Source organism: Amblyomma maculatum, chromosome 11, assembly GCF_055883805.1.
Source record: "Amblyomma maculatum isolate TAMU_Amacu chromosome 11, ASM5588380v1, whole genome shotgun sequence".
Taxonomy (NCBI): domain Eukaryota; kingdom Metazoa; phylum Arthropoda; class Arachnida; order Ixodida; family Ixodidae; genus Amblyomma; species Amblyomma maculatum.
In genome coordinates, this window is record NC_139354.1 from 147,336,491 (window position 1) to 147,359,878 (window position 23,388).

Below are 23,388 nucleotides of genomic sequence, written 5' to 3' on the forward strand. Positions count from 1 at the left end.
GTCAATGGCATCTTATACACAAGTTAGAAATAATTTGTGCGGAAGACAGTAGTAGAAATCCTTAATGCAAAATAAAAAGCTGTGAAAGCCTCGATTATAGTTGTCATTCAAAAATGTTGGTTGGTTGGTTTGTGGGGTTTAACGTCCAAAAGCGAGTCAGGCTATGAGGGACGCTGTAGTGGAGGACTCTGGAAATTTCAACCACCTGGGGTTCCTTTTGTGCTTTCATTAAAAAATGTGATCTGCTGTTTAGAGCTCCTAATCACGTAAGGATCGCCGATTGGTAAAGCCATTAGTTTCGACTGTAGGTAGAAAGCGGCCGATTTTTGCCAGCATCTATGTTCTGACACGATGTCTTAAGGCACACCTTGATTTATGCGTTTTTGCGAAAAAAAAACATGTTCAAGCTTAGCTTTTTACACGAGTCGATAATTTGGCACAGGCAGCACAACTCTACATTTTTGCAAATACTCAGGGCTTTTATTTTAACCTGAGGCGGGGAAACAAACTTACATCAATTCTCCCCGCGACATAAAATAGAACACCCCTTCTTCATATGACGGTAGTAATGGCAGCGAGTTATTTAGGAGGTAATCGAAGCGCCATTCAATGCTTTGTGATTAGCGCGCGATGAGGGCCGTTTCAACAGGTCCGAACCTTCCGGCACGCACCCTCGCTTCCCGGGTTGCGCTGGGCGAGCCTTCTCACCAAAGAAAGTAGTTCAGGCGCCGAGCTCTTAGGTGCAAGTGCCAACTTTTATCCCTGGCTTTGGACCTTCCTTATGCGTTCAGGTTGCTGCACGTTGCCCACGCAGTGAACGGTGTCCTGGGAGAAGGAGGCGGTAGGTTTCTTCGGAGGCAGTCACGCAGTCGTCGGAGAGCTACCTGTCCTAGCGATTCAGACACGTTGTCCATGAGATGTGCGTACATAGAACACTCACCACAGGCTCAGCTTGGGATTACCTCCTCTTGACGCCAACATACAGGCACTGCCGGTAAAAGCGAGCTTGTCGTTGGAATTCATTCTTGAGGATCTTGTTAACCCTTTTTCTGTGACTGAGAGATGGATTATGGCTACCAAACAGAAATAGCACGTCAAGTGGAATATACTTATGGCGGAGGTGGAAGGAAATGGACAGAGAGTGGCACACGGTCACAGCTGCTGAAGTCACTATAGTAGGAATACTGGCAGAGGAACACACAAATGGGCCCAATATTTTTGTAATGAAGTTCAGAAGAACCGACAGTTGGCCTAATTGGTACGTTATAAATGTAGATACTGATAAATGTAGATACACGGCGCAATATGTGCAGGACGAAGCAAAGAATAAATACGCACTAGGCGCTACTGTAACCGAAGCTTATTGCATGCCACGCCTTTTATAGCACTGTGCGAGCTGAGAAGCGCACAATCAAAACAATTGGCACGACTCTGTGGTGACAAGCTTGTGAAATCAATGTGTACGCTCGGTCAGGAACAAAATTTATTTTTCCGTCAGTGAAATGGAAGGCCTACTGATACAATCTTCACCTGCTTTTTTGATTAGACATGCAACAATTATGTCTTTGGTATCTTTGATCACTGTAAAAACTGTGAATTGTGTAAAACAATCACCTTGAGCAAGTTTATTTCCGAAAAACACACAAATTACGATGTCCTTCGAGAGACATCGTTTCAGAAAATGGTCTACCAAAAATAGGTTTCTAACTTCCTGCGGCAAAAACTAAAGATTGTATCAAATGGCAATTCTTAAATGATTATCAGCTCCAACCAACTGATCACTTTTTTGAATGACTGCACTGACAGGGATTTTCATGGTATCTCACTAGATATTAAGGACCTATAATGCTCTCTTCTCCCCATCTGACTACTAACCTGTGTAGAGGATGACATTGACTACTGCAGTAATGTAGGCTTTCAGAACGAAGCTGCATCATGGTTAAATATTTTTGAGAATTGTTATCGCTTTATCTGTCGTCTACGTAAACAGAGTGGGGAGGCTTCGCTTATTTACAAAAAAAGTTGTGTGTGCATTGGCTCGTGCTTAGCACCAGTTTGAAAAACACCTTTCTTTTTTCTACCGGAAAATCTACACCAGCCTATCAGGTATGGGTGCCGAAGGAATACGTATTATGTTGACTATTATCCGCTGTTACTTCATTCTCGCAATCACTGTCATGCTTGCACTGCCACTGTTGTTTCTGTTGTTCTTCGTTTTGACACTTGAAGTTCCAGAAAATGACACCATAAGGTGTCTTGACCTCACCCTGCATTTGTCAACGCACCTTGTCTACTAGTGCTATGAGCCCAGGGCCAAGAAGCCCCTTCTACCCATTACCTCTGCTCATGCCAAAATAGTAATAGGGGTTACCATAAGCTTGTGCTTTAAGAATTCCATTGAAAAGTCATGCTATCACCTTACACCCACAGCTTTCACTGCAGCGTCTCGCTCCTTGTTTCTGCAGGTTACGAGCGATAATTTCTGGCCTCTGTGGCTGGTAGAAGGATAAAGAAGAAGCGCCACAATAGTGGAATCGAACAGCGAGAAAACAAAAAGACTTTCGTCGTTCCGTACATGCACAGTACCAGCTATAACCAGAAAACGATTGCAAGCAGGATTGGCGTTAGAATTGTTTTCTCAGCACCTGTAAATCTTGCTAGACTATGCGGAAAGGGAACTTCTCAAAATGTGTCACCGAAGGGCTGCCACATAAAACGCCGTGAACCATTTGTACCATGTGAGATGGGAGTCGTTTATAGTATTTACTATCTTGCGGCAATCAACACATCGGAAAACCTGCAAGGTGTTTTGTTGAGCGGTGTCTTGGGCATCACAACGATGTGGAGAAAGTTGCCATAAAAGGGCACGTTGTTGCGCTTTGCAGATAGTGTAAAGATTGCGCTCCCATAATGTTTGATGCACGTGTGATCAGTAAGCACAAAGATAAAGATACCAGAGAGAGCATTGTCGATTGTGTAATCGAAAAAGCAGGTGAATATTGTGTCAGCACGCCTTCCATTTCACTGACGAAAAAAGAAAATGTGTTCCTGACCGAGCGTACAAATTGACTTCGCAAGTGTGTCGCCACAGTTATGCAAGTTGTTTTGTCTTTGCTCTTCTGAGCTCGCACCTTGATATAAGATGCAAGTTCGCGCAATTCACTTCAGCTGCAGTAGCGCTGTGTCCGTGTTTATTTTTCTGTTTTGTCCTGTTCATTTTGCGCCGTGTATCTACTCTTACGATGTACAAACTAGACCAACAGTCAACTTTTTGGAATAAGCTCAGGATTTTACCTCTAAACCCAAAGTTATTAATCTTGCTCAGCAATATCTGGTGGTTAACTGTGTCGAATGTCTTTTTTATATCGAGATACACCACGAAAGCAATTTTACTGTGGTGGAGAGCTGTATTATGATTTGTATAAGAGCGAGAGTAGAGGTGGCGGTAGATTTATTACGTCATAAACTGCGTTGATAAGGGCTCAGGATGTTGTATTTGAATAGGAATTTATTTATGTGCACACAGATAAACTTTTCAAAAATTGTGTTAACTACACTAATAATTGATATCGGTCTATATAGGTTGTAACTTTAGTTCAAAAGGATACATTTTGCATTCAAGGGAGCGAATAAACAGATGAAGGAGAGGGACCGTAATATATCATTATTGTGCTTAATCGATTTAACCAAAATTTGATTGAACCGTGTTGCCTTGTTGGTTCTTAACTGTATAACGGCTGCTATTATTTCATCTATTGTAATATCCTCAATAACAATACTAGCATGCAATAAGATAATAAAGACGATAAAATTATTTCGTAGGCATGTAGCTCCCGAACCTCCAAGTAAAAAGAAAAAAATTATTGTCCTACACTAGGTTCACCAGTTCTTCTGTCGTTTAAAGCTGGTAGGCCACATATATGGTTGTAAAGAACCTGTGTTAGAGAAACTAAGGAAACACGAAGAAAAGAAAACCATGCTTGGAGAAAAGAAGAAAGAGGATGAGAACGTGGAGGGTGGACCCAGAAGCGCGAGGCACGTGGAGAGGAGAACAGGCGAGCAGCAGAGCCGATCTGTTCACGGAGCTTGGAGCGGTGCGAGTTCTGCCAGGCCTGGCCCGGGGATCCAGACCTGGGGCCTGCCGGCCGTATCCTGTCCTGTTCTTCCTGCTCTCCCAGGTGATCGGACCCGGGAGTAGCACAGATTCATCTCGTCACCGCTGCTGTAACGGCAGCTCTTCACTGGCAAGAGCGTTCGGCGCCGTGCTGAACCCAGACACGTCAGGGAGACCTGACTCATCGACCGTTGTAAGACAACCCGAGGCCTCGTACCTCCAATGTGCCCCGCTCGGTGGCCTAACCTTTCGCTGAGGCCCTACGTCAGCAACACTACAAAGCTTGACGAACCAGAGATTCTACACCGACTTCCACACCTACCCCTCTTATTAAATTTCGTGTTAAGTCTTCGTCATACTCTTGTCCCGTCCATGTGCGCAGATAGTTATTCGTTGCCAAAGTGGTCGTTCTGGTCGTATTTCGATTGGTATCATTGAATAGGCCACGGAACAAGGCGGCCCGTATATTCTAAAGAAAGAACCTCACAATGGTGTTGATGTACTCTTTTCTGCCCCTAATCAGCTAGGCAATATTTGTGCCATCGTGGATAGGATGTCCAAGGAAGAAAAAGAACGAAGACAAAAAAAAAAGGAAAACAAAGAAAGCACACCAGATAAATCGTGACATGAAGTTTGTCCCTTGTGCCACAAGCCCGGTGCATGATGTTCCCTTCATCTGTGGACGATATATAGGACAGACGTGCAAGTGCGTCCGTCAATACCCGCGTACGTGAGAACAATACTTCTTTGAATGGGGCCCCTTCCTCGAACGTGGCCATGGTTCTAACGCAGAACCATGCACTTTGCTCTTTAGAGATACTAAGACTTTGTACAAGCACCGTGATAAACTAACCAGTGAAATCAGCGAGACATTTAACATACATGAAAACCGTCACACATAATATCTGTTCTCGTTCATGACTATAAACTGTAGTAGCTTGATCATTCAAGTTATCAGTTATCGGTGCTATTAGTATACCGCTCATGCTTGCTCTTGTTTGTAAGTGAACGATATATTTGTGTTCTTTCCAATAATATCTTCAGTTACTACTAAGCGCTGGTCCCGCATTCTCTCTTGTCACCATAGTTGCACTGTTTTTGTTTTGTTTATTTATGTACCAACTCACTCAACTCACCGTTTTACTGAAAGTTCCATATTTTATTTGTGATACCATCGGCGCTATGCATAATAGATGAATATATTGTTGTGACCGTGCATGGTCCGCGTTTGCGCGCACTATTGTGCGCCTGTGGGCATGGTAATGATATGTGCTGTTTGTACAAAACCTCTAAGTGAGCGTGTTGACATGAACCTTTTTGTGTGAGCATGCGTTGCTTTGTCGTGACCCTACAGCTGCCAAGTTGGTCCTGTCAAGGGAACGTCAAGAAAAATACAGAGAAACAGCCGTGAGAAATAGCCGAAAATGCTTTTGTTCCACTGTTCACCCTTCCCGTCGAGAGGCGCTATCGTCAAGTCAGGAATGCCTATTGTCCAAAGGAGACGATCGGAGTGACACGTCCGCTGACGTACAGGAGAAGAAAGGAGCATGAGGATTACGGTCATTAGAGGATTTCCCGTGAATGCAGGAAAGAGTTGCAATTGCCGGAAAGGGACAATGCTGGGAGCAGTACTCGTGGCGCGCACGCACACTTGGGTTTCTGAGAAGGAAATCCACTTGCCGGAACCAACATAGCGGATCTTCGCAGAAGAATCGAAATTTACCTCTTCGCCGTTTTCAAGCTCTACCCGACAACAAGTGACCACGCCCGACTAAACAATACTGGACCAGTCACTGCACAAGACCATGAGTGCAGTAATGTGTTCGATTGGTTGCCGATATCTCAGGGGTGTGCCCTGGAACTGATTTGTCAGCATCTTCAGAGAGGGGCTGGACATAGGGGGATTTAAAGACGTTGCAGAGCACAAAATGAGGCTCTGAGCCCTGGGTAAACGGCTCACCCAGACGCTTCTCGCTATGAACTTTTAACGCTTGCCATTTTGCTGATATACCCTTTTTTCATGTAAATGAGTTTTCTCAAAGTGCAATTAAACCTGTTTGTATATATTTTACCAACTCGAAGATTAAATCCTTCATCAAACCGCAGTCTTTGCACGCTACCAAGTGAAGGCCGGGTCGCATTAGTGCCAGCGTCACGACAACTGATGACCAGCGTTGGGATCTGAATCTACAAGCCATAAAATCTGGTGATCGGAGGTGGCATCTGAAGCTATAAGACACAACATCTGGTGATCGGAGGTGGCATCTCAATCAACAAGCAGCAGCAACAATCGGCCAACAAGAGAGCAGCTCGGAACATCGATCGCATGTGTGGGTGAATGCTTGGCTTTTCTTCTGATGTGGACTAGGTTCTAGAACAGGGTTAGATTTTAGAACTGGTAAAGAGTGTTGAAACGCCTTTAGGTTTGGTAGTTTGCACAGTTGTTTTGGAAGTAGCCGACACTCGGAGCGATCATGGACGTACAAAAGCTGCAGAAACCGGAACTGTTGCTATTGTGTAAGGAATTGGGAATTGATACAAGTGGTCTGGAACGAAAACCCTTGCTTTTAAAGGCAATCACTGATTTGGGAACCGATGATGAGCTCAGTGAAGCATGGAACCTCATCGGACAAAAAAAAGAGGAGCAGCTCAGACAGCAGAAAGAGCGGGAAAAAGAGGAAAAGAGACGTGAGCGTGAAATTGAGAGAGAACGAAAAAGGCTGAAGCAAGAAATTGATCTCCGGAAATTCGAAGTAGAGTTCAGCAAGAGGTCGCGCAATTGTCCCCAGCTAGCGGTACCTCTTCTCAACAAGGAGCAGATTTCAAGATGTCAAAGTACATGCAGCCATATGTGATATCAGGGGGTATCGGTCTGTATCTGGCTAACTTTGAGCGAACCTGCGAAAAACTGTCCTTCCAGCGAGACACTTGGTCTCAGAGATTATTGACGGTTCTGCCCTGCGAGGCAGCGGAGGTTCTCGCGCGGCTAAGCAAGGAGGACGCGGACAGCTACGAGAAGGTCAAGGCTTGTCTTCTGAGAAAGAATAGGCGTAGCGCCGAGGCGTTCAGACAACGTTTTCGAAACACTGCTAAGTCCAGGGACGAGACTTACTCTAAATTCCTGTACAATTCCTGTACAAAAGTCAATTTGGGCGAGTTGCTAAAGAGCACTGATTCCTACAGTGATAGAAACGCTGTAGTCGAGCGAATTCTTTTGGCGGAGTTTTATAACTGCTTCCCAGAAAAAGAAATTGGTTACAGGACCGAGGCGACATTAAGTCGGCAACTGAAGCTGCCGAACTCATTGAGGAGTACGCTTCGCGCCGACAATTTGGATAGGCCCAGATATCCCAAGTTGAGTGTGAATAATCGTCAAGAAAGGCACTTTGCTAGAGTTGCAAACGAAGAAAGGAAGGCTCCTTCAGTCAAACTCCCTAGAAAGGACGGCAGTGAGAAAAGTGGGGAAGTGACCAACGCGCAGAACACAAAAAACAAGCTTGAGGCTAAGAAGCCGCTCACATGCTTTAGGTGTTATGAGCAGGGTCACATTGCCGTCAACTGCCGAAAAAAAAAAGATTGCTTTCTCGTATGTCAGTGACTGCGATGAAAACATGAAGCTTTTGGAACCCTACATGCATGACCTAGTAGTCAACGGGAAACCTTGCAAGATACTGCGTGATTCGGCCGCAACGATGGATGTTGTCTATCCGGCGTATGTGTCGCCTTCCGACTATACAAGACAGTGTGCATGGATCCGCCAGGTAGTGGAGGAACAGAGTGTGTGCTTGCCAACCGCGAACGTGGTCATCGAGGGCCCTTTCGGCGAGTTAACAACCGAGGCTGCCGTTTCAGGAAAGCTTCCTAAGTGCTATCCGCATTTGTTTTCCAACAAATCGGACATGCTGCTGCGAAAGAGGGGCATCCTTTTCGGAGACATAGTTGTGCAAGCCTTAACACGTTCAAAGGGGCGAGAACTAGCTACACTGCTCATTCCAGAAAATTCCACAGCGGAGGAAACGGCAGTTAAAACAGTGGTCGATGCGGAAGATAGCGGGTCAGAAAACTATGAGAGCGAGGCATCTCAGATAAGTCAACTTGAAAGTCAGCTTGATGAGACGCGGAATGAGGACGTTCTTGAGAGTAACCTCTTGCCGCAAATGTCTAGCAATCTCACGAGACTTCTAAGTGGAACCCGAGAGGACTTAGCTATAGAGCAAGCCAATGATTACAAGATACAGGAGTAAAGGTAGCGCCACCGCGCTACTAATACAGCAAATATTATTTCTTTCGAGATGAGAAAAGGAATACTGTATCGCTTATTCAAGGATAAGCGCGGAGTAGAGCGGGACCAATTAGTCGTTCCCCAAAAGTACCGCGAAGACTTACTGCGACTTTCCCATGGCAGCTCGTGGTCATGTAACCTTGGAATAAGGAAAACAAAGCAGAGGCTGTTGCAAGAATACTATTGGCCTGGATGTTTTAAGGACACGGAAAATTTTGTACGGTCATGCGACACGTGCCAGCGGGTTGGAAAGGCGCAAGATAAGTCGGAAGCTCCGGTGGTGTTAGTACCAATCATTACCGAGCCGTTTCACCGGTTAGTAATAGATGTAGCTGGGCCACTCCCTGTGACAGAGTCAGGGTACCGTTGTATCCTCACTATGTTATGCCCAGCCACAAAGTTTCCAGAGGCTGTTCCGCTGCGCTAGGTGACGTCCGAGTGTGTAGTGGATTCGCTGCTGTCAGTGTTTGCACGAGTTGGATTCCCTTCCGAGGTCCAAAGTGATCAGGGTAGCGTTTTCACAAGTGTCCTCACCACCTCATTTCTCAAGCGATGCGGCATTAAAGTAGTGCACAGCTCGATCCACCATCCGCAGACCAACAGCGTAGAAATATGGCATTCTGTTCTCAAACGCGTCCTGAGGGGACTGTGCTATGAAAACAAGTGCGAAAGGGATACCTGGCTGCCTGCAGCACTTTTCGCTTCGCGGTCATTGCCGCTCGAATCCACTGGGTTTAGCCCAGCCGAGTTGGAGTACGCGAATGGTGCGCGAAGCCTGGGAGGGGCGCGGAGAAGACCCAACAGTAGTAGATTTCATTCTGAAGCTGAATCGCTTACATAACACTAAGGAACCCGTTGAGGCCAGCACGAAGTCAGCCCAGGCTCGTTCCTAAGTGTACTGTGATAAGTCAGCCCGTCAAAGGATGTTTCGTATCGGGGACCAGGTGATGTTGCTGAGAGGTTCAAGGCAGAATAAGCTCGAAGTACAGTGGGAAGGACCTGCTGAAGTCGTTGCAAAGCTTTCTAACACTAACTACGCAGTGAAAGTCCCCGGTAGGCGTAAAGAAGTGCGCATTTATCATTGCAATCTCACGAAGCCTTATGTGCAGAGGGAAGCTGTGGTAAATCTAACTTTAAACCTTCCCGAGGAGATGGGTGACAAATTGATTTGCCTCAACGGAGAAGAAAGCAATGCTCAGGATCTTCTCAAAAAGACGGAGCAGAGAGGAGAACTAAAGAAATCTCAGCTGTCCGATCTGGGCGAGCAAATAACAGAGTTTGAGGCCTGCTTCGTGGACAGGCCAGGCAGGACTGATTTGACTGAGCACGATATTGAGCTGACTGTACACGTGCCAGTGCGATCAAGGTGCTACCGATTTTCTCCAAGGCAAAGAGAAATTCTGGATAGGGAAGTAACTCGCATGCTGGAATTGAAAGTACTAAAACCCTCCGAAAGCGATTATGCTTCGCCTATGATCTTGGTACAAGCTCCAGGTAAAGACCTTAGGCCTGTGCTAGACTACCGAAAGCTAAATTCTCTCACCAGGGATCAAATGTATCCTATTCCGAATATCAAGGAGAGAGTCGAACAGGTCAGTAGAGCGGCCTATGTGACTACGCTGGACCTTACTAGAGGATACTGGCACGTACCGCTCACTGAACGCGCCAGCAGATACGCGGCTTTCGTCACTCCGACGGGCAGCTACCAGCCAACAATGATGAGTTTCGGGCTCAAAAATGCTCCATTTTGTTTTTCCCGACTCATGAATAGGGTTTTAACGGGGTGAGAAACATTCGCGGTGCCCTATTTAGATGAAATTGTGGTTTTTTCCGACTCACGGGCGGACCATATGGTACATCTAAGAGCTGTACTGAGCCTTTTGCGTCAACCTGGCTAATCGTAAACGCCGAGAAATGTTACCTGGCAAGGGCGACCGTGGACTACTTGCGTCAAGGTTTCAGGAAACCCCGCGAGATTTAGATTTCTGCGGTAGCAGACTACCCGCGGCCGAGCACGAAGACGAAAATTCGGGCATTCTTGGGGCTGACGGGATACTAAAATCACTACATCACTAACTATTCAGCTTTGGCTAGCCCCCTGACCGACGCTCTCCGCAGGACAGAACCGACAAATGTAGTATGGGACAAACAAAAGGAAGCCTCCTTCTTATACCTGAAGGCTGTGCTGATTAGACGTCCGGTATTGCGAGCTCCAGACTACGACCAAGAATTCACGGCCCAGTGTGATGCAAGTGATCGAGGGCTAGGTGCTGTTCTCTGCCAGAGGGATGACGACGGTAATGAGCACCCCGTGCTCTACCTGAGCAGGAAACTGAGCTCTAGAGACAGAGCCTAGTGCGCGCCAGAGAAAGAGTGCGCTTGCATTGTATGGGCAAAAATTTCAGTGCTACCTTGGAGGGGCCAAATTCACCGTAGAGACGGACCATTGTGCCCTGGCTTGGCTGCAAACTGCGACATCGAAGAACTGTCGCCTTCTGGGGTTGGAGCCTGATTTTACAGCTGTACAATTTTGAAATAATGTACAAAAAGGGAAAGTTAAATGGGAATGCGGACGCGCTTAGCAAATGTTTCTAAGTGGTCCGAGGTACTCCTCACCATGTATCCAAATTGATACTCAGGTTCCTTTTTTCGTGCGCTTGTATATATGTGACTATGTAAAGCAGCACATTTGGTTTTCTAGGCATACGGGGGTCCTGAGCGCCTTGAGAGTGGGCTTTTCTCGGACAACGATGACAGTTTTATTTTGACCTGGTCTCTTATGACGGGAGCCGAGTGCTTGCTTAGACATGTGGTTGAGTTTCAGAGACAGCTCAAGCAATTTGGCCTGCGACAATCAAGACAACGCGACAAGCGACAGCGAGCTTCAAGCGTTCATGTGCAGGCCATTAAGTCGTCTCTTCATGCAGCAGCTGCGACTGCTGCCCTCCGTGATTCTTATGGCGGGGGAGCAGGCTGTTGTGACCGTGCATGATCCGCGTTTGCGCGCACTATTTTGCGCCTGTGGGCACGGTATTGATTAGGGCTCTACGTGAGCGTGTTCACATGAATCTTTTTGTGTGAGCATGTTTCGCTTTGTCGTGACCCTGACAAGAAAAATACAAAGAAACGTCGCCCTGTGAGAAAGCCGGAAGTGCTTTTGTTCAACTGTTCACCCTTCCCGTCGAGAGGCGCTATTGTCAAGTGAGGAATGCCTATTGTCCAAAGGAGACGATCGGAGTGACACGTCCGCTGACGTACAGGAGAAGAAAGGAGCATGAGGATTACGGCCATTAGAGGATTTCCCGTTAATGCAGGCATGAGTTGCAATTTCCGGAAAGGGACAATGCTGGCAGCAGTATTCGTTGCGCGCACGTACACTTGGGTTTCTGAGAAGGAAATCTACTTGCCGGAACCAGCATAGGGGATCTTTGCAGAAGAATCAAAATTTACCTCCTCGAAGTTCCCAAGCTCTACTGGACAAGAAGTGGCCACTCCCGACGAAACAATACTGGACCAGTCAGTGCATCAGACCATAAGTGCAGTGATGTGTTCGATTGGATGTGGCCGATATCTGAGGGGTGTGCCCTGGAACTGATTGGTCAGCATCTTCAAAGAGGGGCTGGACATAGGGGGATTTAAGGGCGTTGCAGAGCACGAAATGAGGCTCTGAGCCTTGGGTAAACGGCTCATCCAGATGCTTCTCGCTATGAAATCTTAACGCTTACCATTTTGCTGACATACCCTTTTTTCATGTAAATAAATTTTCTCAAAGTGCCATTAAACCTGCTTGTATGTATTTTACCAACTCCGAAGAATCAATCTTTCATCAACCCGGAGTCTCTGCACGCTACCAAGTGAAGGCCGGGTCGACTTAGTCCCAGCGTCACGACAATATTATCGATTTTTTTCTCAAAATAGAGATACTGGCAGGTTTACACATTTCCATTTACCATGGCATTTTTCTTTCTCCTTTAGTGCGCCCCATTATTTCGCTAGGCATCCTCGAGCATATGGGTGTAATATATTGCCACACCGCTGTTGATCTTTTGGCGCCACGAAGTGGCCGAATGTCTCGCAGCGCGAAGTAAACATTAGGTTGCGCTTGTCGTCCCATTTGTTGAATGTTGTCACACGGTCAAAACTGGCCAACCATTCTTCGACATCCTTGAGCCGGTCACCGTGGAATGATGGCGGTGATCGAGGTGCGAGAAGGACGTACGGTGGGGCATTGCTATAAAACTGACTTGTCGTAGATGTCATGGCTCGAAGAGGTATGGTAAGTGGTTCGAACTTAGGTTGTAGGCCTCGGAGGCGACGACTCGCTTTATAGACGGGAGTGGCGTCCGCGTGTCGATAAGCCACGTCATTGACATCTTCGGGGGCAACGTACCTCTCGTCTCTCGTCCACGTGCCCGTACCGTAACCTTTCCCTCTTCCTTTTTTCCACGAGCCGCGTCAGACTGGAACGACCTATCCCACTCTGTCGCTGCCATCACCTACACATCATCCTTCAACGCCAACATTGAAATGTATATATCATGTGAAAATATCTGAAAAGTGTAACATTCGATGTTTTTTTACCCCACCCCCTATTTAATACCCCGAAAGGGGCCTTTACAGTTAATGAATGAAATGAAATGAATTGAAAACGTGGTATCATGTCCAGCACCTCCACAAAATGTCACCAGAACACGTAGTAAGCAGAACAACCGAGCTGGCCCTTTTAATAAAGCGAATATCGAAACAAACAATGACGACGCTCAACCACGAGCTCATTGCGCATTTGTGGCGCACGTCCATCAGACTCTGTTATCACTGCGGCGAAACTGGCTCCATTCTTCGCAATTGCCCATACCGGAGAATAGCTTTAAGAAGATTTCCACAAACCGCGCCTCGAGCCCGCTGTGACGAAAGACAACAGGAGATTGAGGAATACCTGGCTGCTAACGAGATGCACCCGACGTCACTGCAACGGCCGTCGCGATCAGCGTCCCCGAGGCGTTTTGCGTCACACAGTCGATACTCCTCTTCTAGGCAATTCATAGGAAAACTAAACACGGTGACCTCCGGGGGTGAGGCCGCCGCAACGTCTTAGATTAAACAGCCTCCAACCAACCATTTCACGCGACGGACCGAGCAGCGACGACCCGATCCGACGAACTTACCGACGTGCTGGGAACGCATTGTTTCCGGAGAAATGTTTGTAACCGCCAACAGTTGTGATTTGACCGCACTTTTGGATACCGGCGCCGATTTTTCCGTCATGAGCAGCCAGGCAGCCACGGCACTCCGTAAGGTTCTGACGCCTTCGTCTGGGCCAATGATGCGCATTGCCGGTGGCCATGTGATGACGCCGATTGGCATGTGCACTGGCCGCATAGAGAACTGCGGGTTTACTTTCACTGGCAGTTTTGCTGTATTACAAGAGTGCTGCAAAAGTCTGATTCGCAGCATGGATTTTTTTCCAGAGTATGGTTTTGTTTAGACCTTCGGGAGCAGCTCATGGTATCGTTTTCAACCAAGCGAGCCCTTGATATTAACACAGACTTTCGGAAAACGATGTTACGCATCTGTGACGACCACATAACAATCCCTCCGGGGGCGAGCTAGTTCGTCACAGTCAAATGCGATCCCAGCACCGGCACGAGTGGCATTGCTGAACCGAACATGTCACTGTTTTTCACTCGAGAAGTTTGCGCAGCTCGGTGCATTGTCGAACTTTCCCGAGGGCGAACCGAAGTGCTAGTGACAAACTTCACGTGTGAACCTCAACATTTGACGGTGAAAACAACGGTTGCTTATTTTGAAGAATTTGAAGAATGTACAGGCCAGTACGCTTTATCCAACACGTTAGACCGCGACAATGCCACGTGTACAGCCATTCAGACCGACGTGAACCCGCACCTCTTGCCCAGTCGGAAACGCGCGTTTCTGACTTGGCAAGAGGTGCGCTGCATAGAGATCTTGTCAATTCGTTCCTAATTTTTTTTGCATCAACCTTGAAGGTCCAACAGACGCCTATAACAAAACACCGAATTATAGTTGCCGACGACCAACGTCCGCTATGTCAGTGTACTTACCGAGTGTCTTCAAAAGAATGTGACGCCTTACGCCGCCAAGTAACAAAATTGCTCCAGGACGATGTTATCCAACCGTCGGCGAGCCTTTGGGTTTCGCCTGTTGTCCTGGTTGTGAAGAAGAATGGAACCTTGAGGTTCTGCGTGGATTATAGACGTCTCAACAACGTCACAAAAGGATGTGTACCCCCTGCCGCGCATAGACAAATCCCTCGATCGCCTTCGTCATTCCACTTACTTTTCGTCACTTGACCTCCGCAGTGGATATTGGCAAATAGAGGTTGACGAGCGACACCGTGAGAAGACCGCTTTTATTACGCCATACGGTTTGTATGAGATCAAAGTGCTGCCGTGTGGCCTATGCTCGGCCCCTGCTACATTTAAATGAATGATGGACACCGTACTCTCTGACCTGAAGTGGCAGTTATGCCTAGTATATCTCGACGACGTTGTGATTTTCTCAGACACGTTCGACGAGCACCTGAAACATTTGCGCGCTGTTTTCGAGGCCATCCAATGTGCTGGTCTCTCTTAAAAGCCCGACAAATGCCAATTTGCTTTTAATGAGTTGAAATTTCTCGGCCACATTTTAGCGCTCATGGTGTTAGCCCAGACCCAGGAAGAACAGCCGCTGTCTCTTCATTTCCAAAACTAGCAGAGAAATGTATCTTGCGTCGATTTCTCGGCCTCTGCGCGTACTATTGTCGTGCTGTTAATAATTTCTCTAAGATGGCTGAGTCTCTGACTCGTCTGACAAAAGACGACGAACCGTTCGTTTCGGACCCCAACCAAGAAAAAGCCTTCACGGAGCTCAAGTCCCGTCTCCAATGTACGCCTTTACTTGGCCACTGTGACGAAGAGGTTGACACGGAGCTGCAGACGGATGCCAGTAACGTTGGCCTCGGTGCGGTCCTTTTTCAGTGGCAAGACGTTGCAGAACGCGTCATTGCTTACGCCAGTCGCAGTTTATCCCGTTCCGAAGCTAATTATTCCACTAAGGAAAAGGAGTGCCTCGCTGTTGTGTGGGCAGTCATGAAATTTCGCCCGTACTTGTACGGTCGTCCGTTTCGTGTCGTGAGCGACCATCACTCACTGTGTTGGCTGGCAAACCTGAAAGATCCACCGGGTTGGCTCGCTCGATGGAGCCTTCGGTTGTAAGAATTTGACGTTACTATCGTGCACAAGTACGGCAAGAAACACAGTGATGCTGACTGCTGGTCCCGCGCCCCTACTCTTTGCAACACGGACGGCTGCGACGACGATTCCGCTTTCCTCGATGTTATAACGATGTCCACCTTAGCCCAAAAGCAGCGGGCCGACTCTGAACTTTTGCCCCTCATCGAATACCTCGAATGAACCGTGCCATCTCCTTACCAGCTCCTCAGGCGCGGATTGTAGTCATTTTGCTTGCGCGATGGTGTGCTCTACAAGAAGAACTATGGTCCAACAGAAACTGCTTATCTGCTTGTAGTAGCCACAACACATATGACGAAGTTCGTCGTGCGTGCCACGATGACCTTTCTTCCGGCCATCACAGTTTTTCTCGCACATTGGCACGGATATGCCGAAAGTACTACTGGCCCAGGCTAGCTGCCGTTCTGCACCGCCACGTCCGTACCTGCCGTGAGTGCCAGCGGTGGAAGACACCGCCCATTAAACCAGCTGGGCTCCTGCAGCCTATTGATTCCCTGAAATTCCCATTTCAAAAGGTCGGCATGGACTTACTAGGCCCATTCCAGAAGTCCTCCATGGGTAACAGGTATATAGCAGTTGCCATTATCTCAGCAGCTACTGTGAGATCAAGGTGATTCCCTGTGGTACCGCAGAGGAAGTTGCGCATTTCTTCATTCACAACATCGTACTCCGTCACGATTCCGCTACAGTCGCCTTAACTGACAGGGGAGCCTCTTTTATGTCTGCACTCACGAGCGAGTTCCTTCGACTCAGTGGCACAAACTACCGCAAGACAACTGCCTATCTTCCTCAAACTAATGGACTAACTGAGCGGCCTAACAAAGCAATTGCCGATATGATTTCTATTCATGTAGACTGCGATCTTGAGAACTAGGACCGAATTCTGCCGTACATCACGTTCGCATACAACACTGCGCTCCAGGAAACTACACGCTTCACTCCATTTCATTTGGTCCATGGACGCGAACCTTTGAATATGTTGGATGCCATGCTTCATCCGGATTCAGCTCTCTCCACTGTCGTGGGGGCTGACTATTTTATTCTTAACGCAGAAGCCGCACGCCAACTTGCCCGACAGTGAATTCGGCACCAACAAGTACACGACGCCCAGCGTTACAACCTGCGACACCGAGAGGTGACTTACACACCCGGCGACCAAATCTGGGTATGGAGCCCAATACGGTAGCGAGGGCGCTCTGACAAGCTTCTGCGGCGTTACTTTGGACCCTACGAGTTGCTCCGCCGCCTCAGTGCGGTGAACTACGGGGTGCTACCACAGGGAAATGTCCGCTCCTCCCGGCATCCGAAGTCTAAAATAGTTCACGTCGCCAGAATGACGACATATTAAAATCATTAAACCGTTTTAGGGTGCAAACCACAGCCAGAGCCTACCGCCTAACTTGCCCCGCTTTTCTACTGTTCCCCTACGTTTGCGGCATCGCGTCGATACCTCTCTTAAGGGGGGCAATGCCCCACCGCTATCCATCTTCTGGCGCCACCAAGTGGCCGAATGTCTTGGCGCGTGGCTGAGCGTCGTCCTCTTCTCTCTCAAGCTTCGCTTCATTAAAGGGCCAGCGCTGTATTTCTGCTTCCACGTGTATTGGTGACAATATTTAGCCGAGACATACCGTTTCGTACTCCGCGCAATTGCATCCTCGATAATGGTGAAGGGGTTGTGTATTGATTATTTATGTCACTCTCGTAGGTATCTAAGAAGCTTGTTTGCTGTAGGAGCTAGCGGAGTAATCAATAGTTCATCTTTTTATGTGGTTCGTGGCCATTAGTTTTCGGGCTTATGTTTTCTAGGCTTTTAATAAAAATATAGGTATATGATCAGCTATTGGAACTATATAAGTTAATGTCTATATATAAGTTAATATAAGTTACAGGTGATGTTACTAAGCGCATGGCCCAATAATGTACTTGAAGTGCTGGTTATACATGTAGACTTTGTTATAAGATTGCATATATTATGCGACTGTAATATTGAGGTGCAATTATTATCTTCTCTAGGAAGATTATAATAAAGTATCCCACAAATATAACATGATTACTTTTTTAGACGTCAAGGGTGCTATCACTGATTGAAGTTATTCAAGAAAACTCCAATTCGGAGAACCAGGAGGGGGGTATACCACGCCGACAATTGTAACACACATTATGCAGAGCGTGAACGTTTGGGCGAGTTGGTCGGACATACTTGACATGAATGGCGTGGCAGGGAGAGACGAAGACAGAGGACACACTAGAACGAGCGCCAACTTTGAACTTTATTTAGAGGCTGCCATAACGCTGCATTTACGCAAAGCAACACGCCCCTAAAAATCAAGAACACATTTTGTGGCAGCACGTGGAGGCTAGGTGCGATAAGAAACAAGATCTCGCGCTTGAGCACTACATCTGCCATCAAGTAAAGAGCGGATTACCGTACCTGGGATAACCTTTAGTGTAAAATTAACACCTGAACAAAACTAAATGCATTGACAACAAGATGCAAGCCAGCAAGGCGATAAGAAATGGAGAAGCAAAAACAAAACAAAAAAACAAAACGACACTTCCTTTTAAACCTAATACGAGCTTACCACCGAAAAAAAAACGACTTAAATAACAAAAACATGTAAACCGGCATTGAAAGAAGAAGGAATCGTGACGAGATAAACATACCATAACACGAAATTAACAGCCAACAATAACAGGGCAATACGTGTGGGCAACATGAGCAACAATACCAGGCAACAAAGACGAGACACAGATAAGGTACAGCACCGGAACAAGAGAAATAACTCAGGTTACCGACATTCTAGTGGAAATTAAGAAGAAGAAATGGACATGGGCAGGACATGTAGTGCGAAGAGAGGATAACCGATGGTCGCTGAGGGTAACAAACTGGATTCCAAGGGAAGGAAAGCGTAGCAGGTGGCGGCAGAAAGTTAGGTGGGCGGATGAGATTAGGAAGTTCGCAGGGGTCAAGTGGATGCAGCTAGCACAGAACCGGGTTAAATGGAGAAATATGGGAGAGGCCTTCGCCCTGCAGTGGGCATAATCAGGCTGATGATGATGATGATGATGATGATGATGATGATGATGATGATGAACGGAACAAGAATGACAAGAGAACGAGAAGTGAACCACCAACAGTAAGAGGGAAGAAAGCGAACAAGGAAATTTAAATTCACCGTTTAGTAGCGTGTCAAATAAAACCAAAACCAGACAGTAAAAACAAGGCAGACACAAAACATTTAACATGTGAGCAACGAACCCTAGCGCTAGTGCACAAGGAAGCTAACCCCTAATGACGACTGTTACCTCGAGACCCATCACCTTCAGCCAAAAAACTTAATTCTCTCTTCGAAACAAATATCGAAGCAACAGTGACACATTGTTTGTCTGCTCCTATTATTTCCTGTGCTTCTACTTTTTCCCGGGTTACCTGACCATGGGGCCTGTGCATGATAGATAATTTGTAGAGTAGCGCTCTGCAATTGCTATTCCTGCAGTGCATGGAATATTTTCCATTAATTGCTAATGGCCTCAACTTCCTGTGCTGTTCACTCAGGCGCCTTCCTGCTTGGCCTACATAGAATGCAACCCACTAGCGGGATATTGTAGACAGCGCCTTCAGAGCAGGCTAGAAATCTGTTGACGTGTTTGCTGGCACATCGCGGCTTATCTTTCTTAGCGGATCCGAAGACCATGCCACTCTGATGTTCTCGCGTGCTCCGATCTTCTTTAGGTTGTGACAAACCGCATGTATCTACGGTACTACTGCCACCTTAGTTTTCTTAAGATAGTCGTGTCTCTTCGCCTTGAGTTGATCCCTGGCTTCGGTGCTCTAGCGTGCCTCAGTTTTCTATTCAGGCTTTCGGCTACTGAAACTAACAGACGACCCAGGTAGCCCGCGGACATGAGAGGCATTTTTTAAATTTTATTTCATGTTCTCATATGCTTATCTCGTCGCTGTGCCTTCTTTCTTTCCATCCAGGTTTACATGATCTTGTTTTATAAGTCTTTTTTTTTCGGTGGTATGCTCGTGTTAGGTTGAGAAGGAAGTGTCATTTTGTTTTCTTTTTTTTTGTTCATATTTCTTATCGCCTTCCTCTCCTTGCTTGCATGAAGTTTGTGCGTTTTTTGTTCTTTCGGGTGTTATTTTTGCACTCAAAGGTTTCGCAGATGCGGTAATCCGTTCTTTGCTTGATAGCAGATCTAGTGCTGATGCGCGAGATTTTTTTTATTGCCCCTAGCTTCCGGGTGCTACCGCGAAATGTGTTCTGCATTTTCAGGGTGCGTGCTGCTTTGTATAACTTCGGCGTTATGTCAGCTTCTTTAGGGTTGAAAGTTGGCGCTCGTCATTTTATGTTCTCTGTCCTCGTCTGTCCCAGCCGCGTAGATCATGCCATGTTTGTTCAAAGCGCCTCCATTTTACAATCCCTGATGATAGGGTAGAAAGAACATCATAAACTATGCTCTCCTTTAGAAGGAAAGCAGCAACACCACCTAGTGCGTGTGTTGCCCTTGGTAAAGAGAAACATTTTTCACCAGGAATGAAGGGCGATTCGTTATCGTCAGGCCACATTTCACTAACAGCGATCACATAATGCAGAAAAGTGGGCTGGGAAAGGTAAGCAATGAGTGAGTTGAGCTTTTTCGTGCATTACAGTGAAAATACTGAGACCACGTCTTCTTTAGCTAACTAATCAATTTGTTCAAAGCTGAAAGCCGCGATGAAACACATGTGCAACAAAACAAAGAAAAGAGTCACCAGCCAGGTCACTCGGCCACTCGATTCTTAATACACTTGAAATTTGATTTTCTCACCAGGATCTTTCCCTGCGAAATCCAATTAAACTTCAATTTTTTTCTCTTAACACAATTGACGTGCTTTCCTCAGCAGGATCTTGTTTCCGGTACAAATCTGTTCATTGATATAAAACGGGTTGCTATCCTCTAAGCCATGACCAGTAGTGTTGATTCTTGTCATTCTAGCCGCAAAGAATAAGTTATCCCGCACAGCAGGGGTGGAAAATCACAACGCAACATTTGGCCAGTCCTTCTCCTTTAACGTCCATAGCGGTAGCAATTTTTCTCACTCACATGCGCAGATCCTCGCCCTTTACCAGCCGTATGCCTTTAATCTCTACCTTCTGACTCCTGCTGTATTGCTATAGCTCGATTATCTCTTTCTTAGCTTCCACAATTTATTTCATATGCTCGTCTTCCCCATGAAATTGAACATTTTTCGCTTTCTCTTCAGCCACCTCTCGACGGAACTATTTGATGAGTTTCTTGAAGTCCTCGAAACGCTCATTCATGAAGCCGATTGCATCTCGCATACCCTAACTTCTAAATTAATCTGACTGTTAGATGTGCGCACCGCTGTTGTTTCACTCTTCGCATTGGCTGCGAACATGTCAAGCTTTGTCAAGACGTCGGATAATTATTTCAAAACTTCGTTTATGCTGTTCGGCTGTGTATCGTCAAACATTTCGACAAAATACGTCTCATCGATAGCACCAGAGTTTGCCATAATTCAAAGTACCACGAACAGGAACGAGCCCGCAATTTATTGCTATCACTGTGAGGCAAAAAACAGGCAGCCGGCAGCATACTCTTAGCAACAACAGCGACGGCGCCGTGCAGTATTTTTATCAGAAGAGATGAAATCAGCACTAACCTGCAAAGTTAGGGAATGCGCTGTACGTACGCGGTGGCTGCCGCGGCCAAAGCGATTGCCACACGACGGAAATGCCGCCCCCTTTATGAAGACGATAAGCCAAGAAACGGCTCCAGCTCTCGAAAATAGATGGCAGCAGATGTCATTCCAGTCGAAACTTGAAGACGGGTTCTTGTTGACGCTGGGCAGCGCGACGTAGCCGATGAGGGGTTCCGGGGCCGCTTTTAACACGTTGGCGGATCTGTAAAGTTAATAGATTCCGGAGTGGACTGTCCCTACACGGTCGCTGCAGCTACCAAAGTGGGCTCTTTTTAGAATTCCCAGTTATTTTATTACCTGTAGAATTAAAACAACTGCCAGGTTGTTGCGCTATAATTTCTTCAACTTGTTTCTGCACGCAGCAGTACAACTACTGGTAATAATTCTGTCAGTGAACGAGCCGTTCAAAAAACTCTATTCAGTTCACTTATTAGAAGCCATGAAGGAGTCAGCAATAAAACAATTACAAAATATAGCTTTATTAATTTTACATGAGCTGCACGGATGAATAACTGTCCAATTTTCTGCTAGCACGACCCAGCACATACTTCCATCAATGTGAACATCAAATCCAATAATATTTTTTCGCATTTGCCAATACCACCCGAAACAATATGGGATAAATTCCTAATAGATTTATTATGCAGTATTTTTAAGCACTTAGTTTTCTGCGACATAAATATAATGAAATGTAAGAAGATGACCACTGCCCCTTAAGCTGCTGTTAAGATTTCATAGATAAATTTTGGTAAAATAAAAATTATTTGAATGCAGTATTTGCACAAAAACCCTCTTTCGGCCATTTGCCAAACCTTTAAATGGTTTTGATGGAGATACTCTAACCTAAGACAACAACAAATGAAATGCTTATCGGTATTAGACGAGAATATAAAAGATGTCTAGAACTTGCCCTTTGGAATTCATTTCTTTTCGTACCTCGTCGGAACTGATGCAGGTAGCATCTTTCCCCACGTTTTTAAATGTACCGGTTCCTTTGAAGTATAGTAGCAAATATGGATAATGACACTCCAAGACTGGGCCCAATTGATGTACAAGGAGCAGGGCACTCATGGGAGCCGGCGTAACCTTTACATATAGTTTTGGTTAACTGTGTTGTACATGCTAGGAGGTCGCGGACAATGATTATATTCGACTGCCATTATTTCGGCTGCTAGTATTGCACAAGCATCTTCGTGGTGAGGTTACTATTTGTCAAGCTCGTTTAGTTTACACTTTCTCGACTCATAGCAAACAACGTTTACTCTTTAAAAAGTCATAAACTTGAAAACGAGCGTTTTATCAGTTGATTTATGCTTCAGAAGTCCGTGCAGGCACAAAACCAAAATTAACGAAGCCGAGGCTATGTGGTTTCTAATGAATGAGGCCCGAAATATCTTCAACTACTAATCAACTTATCGACATCGGTATGATTCCGTGTTATATTTCAATATGAGCTCTATCTTCTGTTACCAGAAAAGCCGATATACAATGGACTGGCATTTAAGTAACTGTAAGACCACTTGCCTCTGTATAGACTTTTAAAGAGGTCACACTGAAAGGTTCTTGCTTTTAGGCGACTTCACCGTTTCATACATTAATGAAACATTGCTATGGTTATCACACATCACCGGTAGTCTACTAAATCTGGTAAAATACGCCTCATAGCTTAAATTTAAGGCAAAGCGGGCCGATAAAGACTGCGCGATGCAGCAGCAATCTTTTGAATAGTAATGTCTTACCGTCAGAAATGAATACGACGGCGAGACGCAAAGACCCTGGTCTTGCAGGTGCGTATTTTCTGAAGATACCAGCATGCGCCGCCGCGTCTCCGAGAAGGCAGGCGAGAAAGGCGCGCGCTGTTCTTCACCTAGTAGAACACTCCTCTAGCGGGCGTACGACGAAAAACATCTTAAGGACTTGGTGCTTTAGATCTCCCGCAGTCGTGAGGAGAACATCTTTTGTGGGCTGCAGTTGAAAGACGTTCTGGCTTAGCCTAGCCGGAGAATAGGCG

The 23,388-nt window shown here is 46.3% G+C and overlaps 1 long non-coding RNA gene across 1 annotated transcript in view; it reads right to left on the minus strand.

Moving 5' to 3' along the window:
• Nucleotides 1-21,384, minus strand: part of LOC146175139 (uncharacterized) — a 119,525-nt gene extending 98,141 nt beyond the window's left edge. Inside the window, exons 1-2 of the long non-coding RNA XR_014701857.1 lie at nt 21,339-21,384; nt 14,477-14,581 (exon numbers count right to left, since the gene is read on the minus strand). This is a non-coding gene — a long non-coding RNA (uncharacterized LOC146175139). The remainder of the gene's footprint in view (nt 1-14,476; nt 14,582-21,338) is intronic.
• Nucleotides 21,385-23,388: the final 2,004 nt, after the last annotated feature.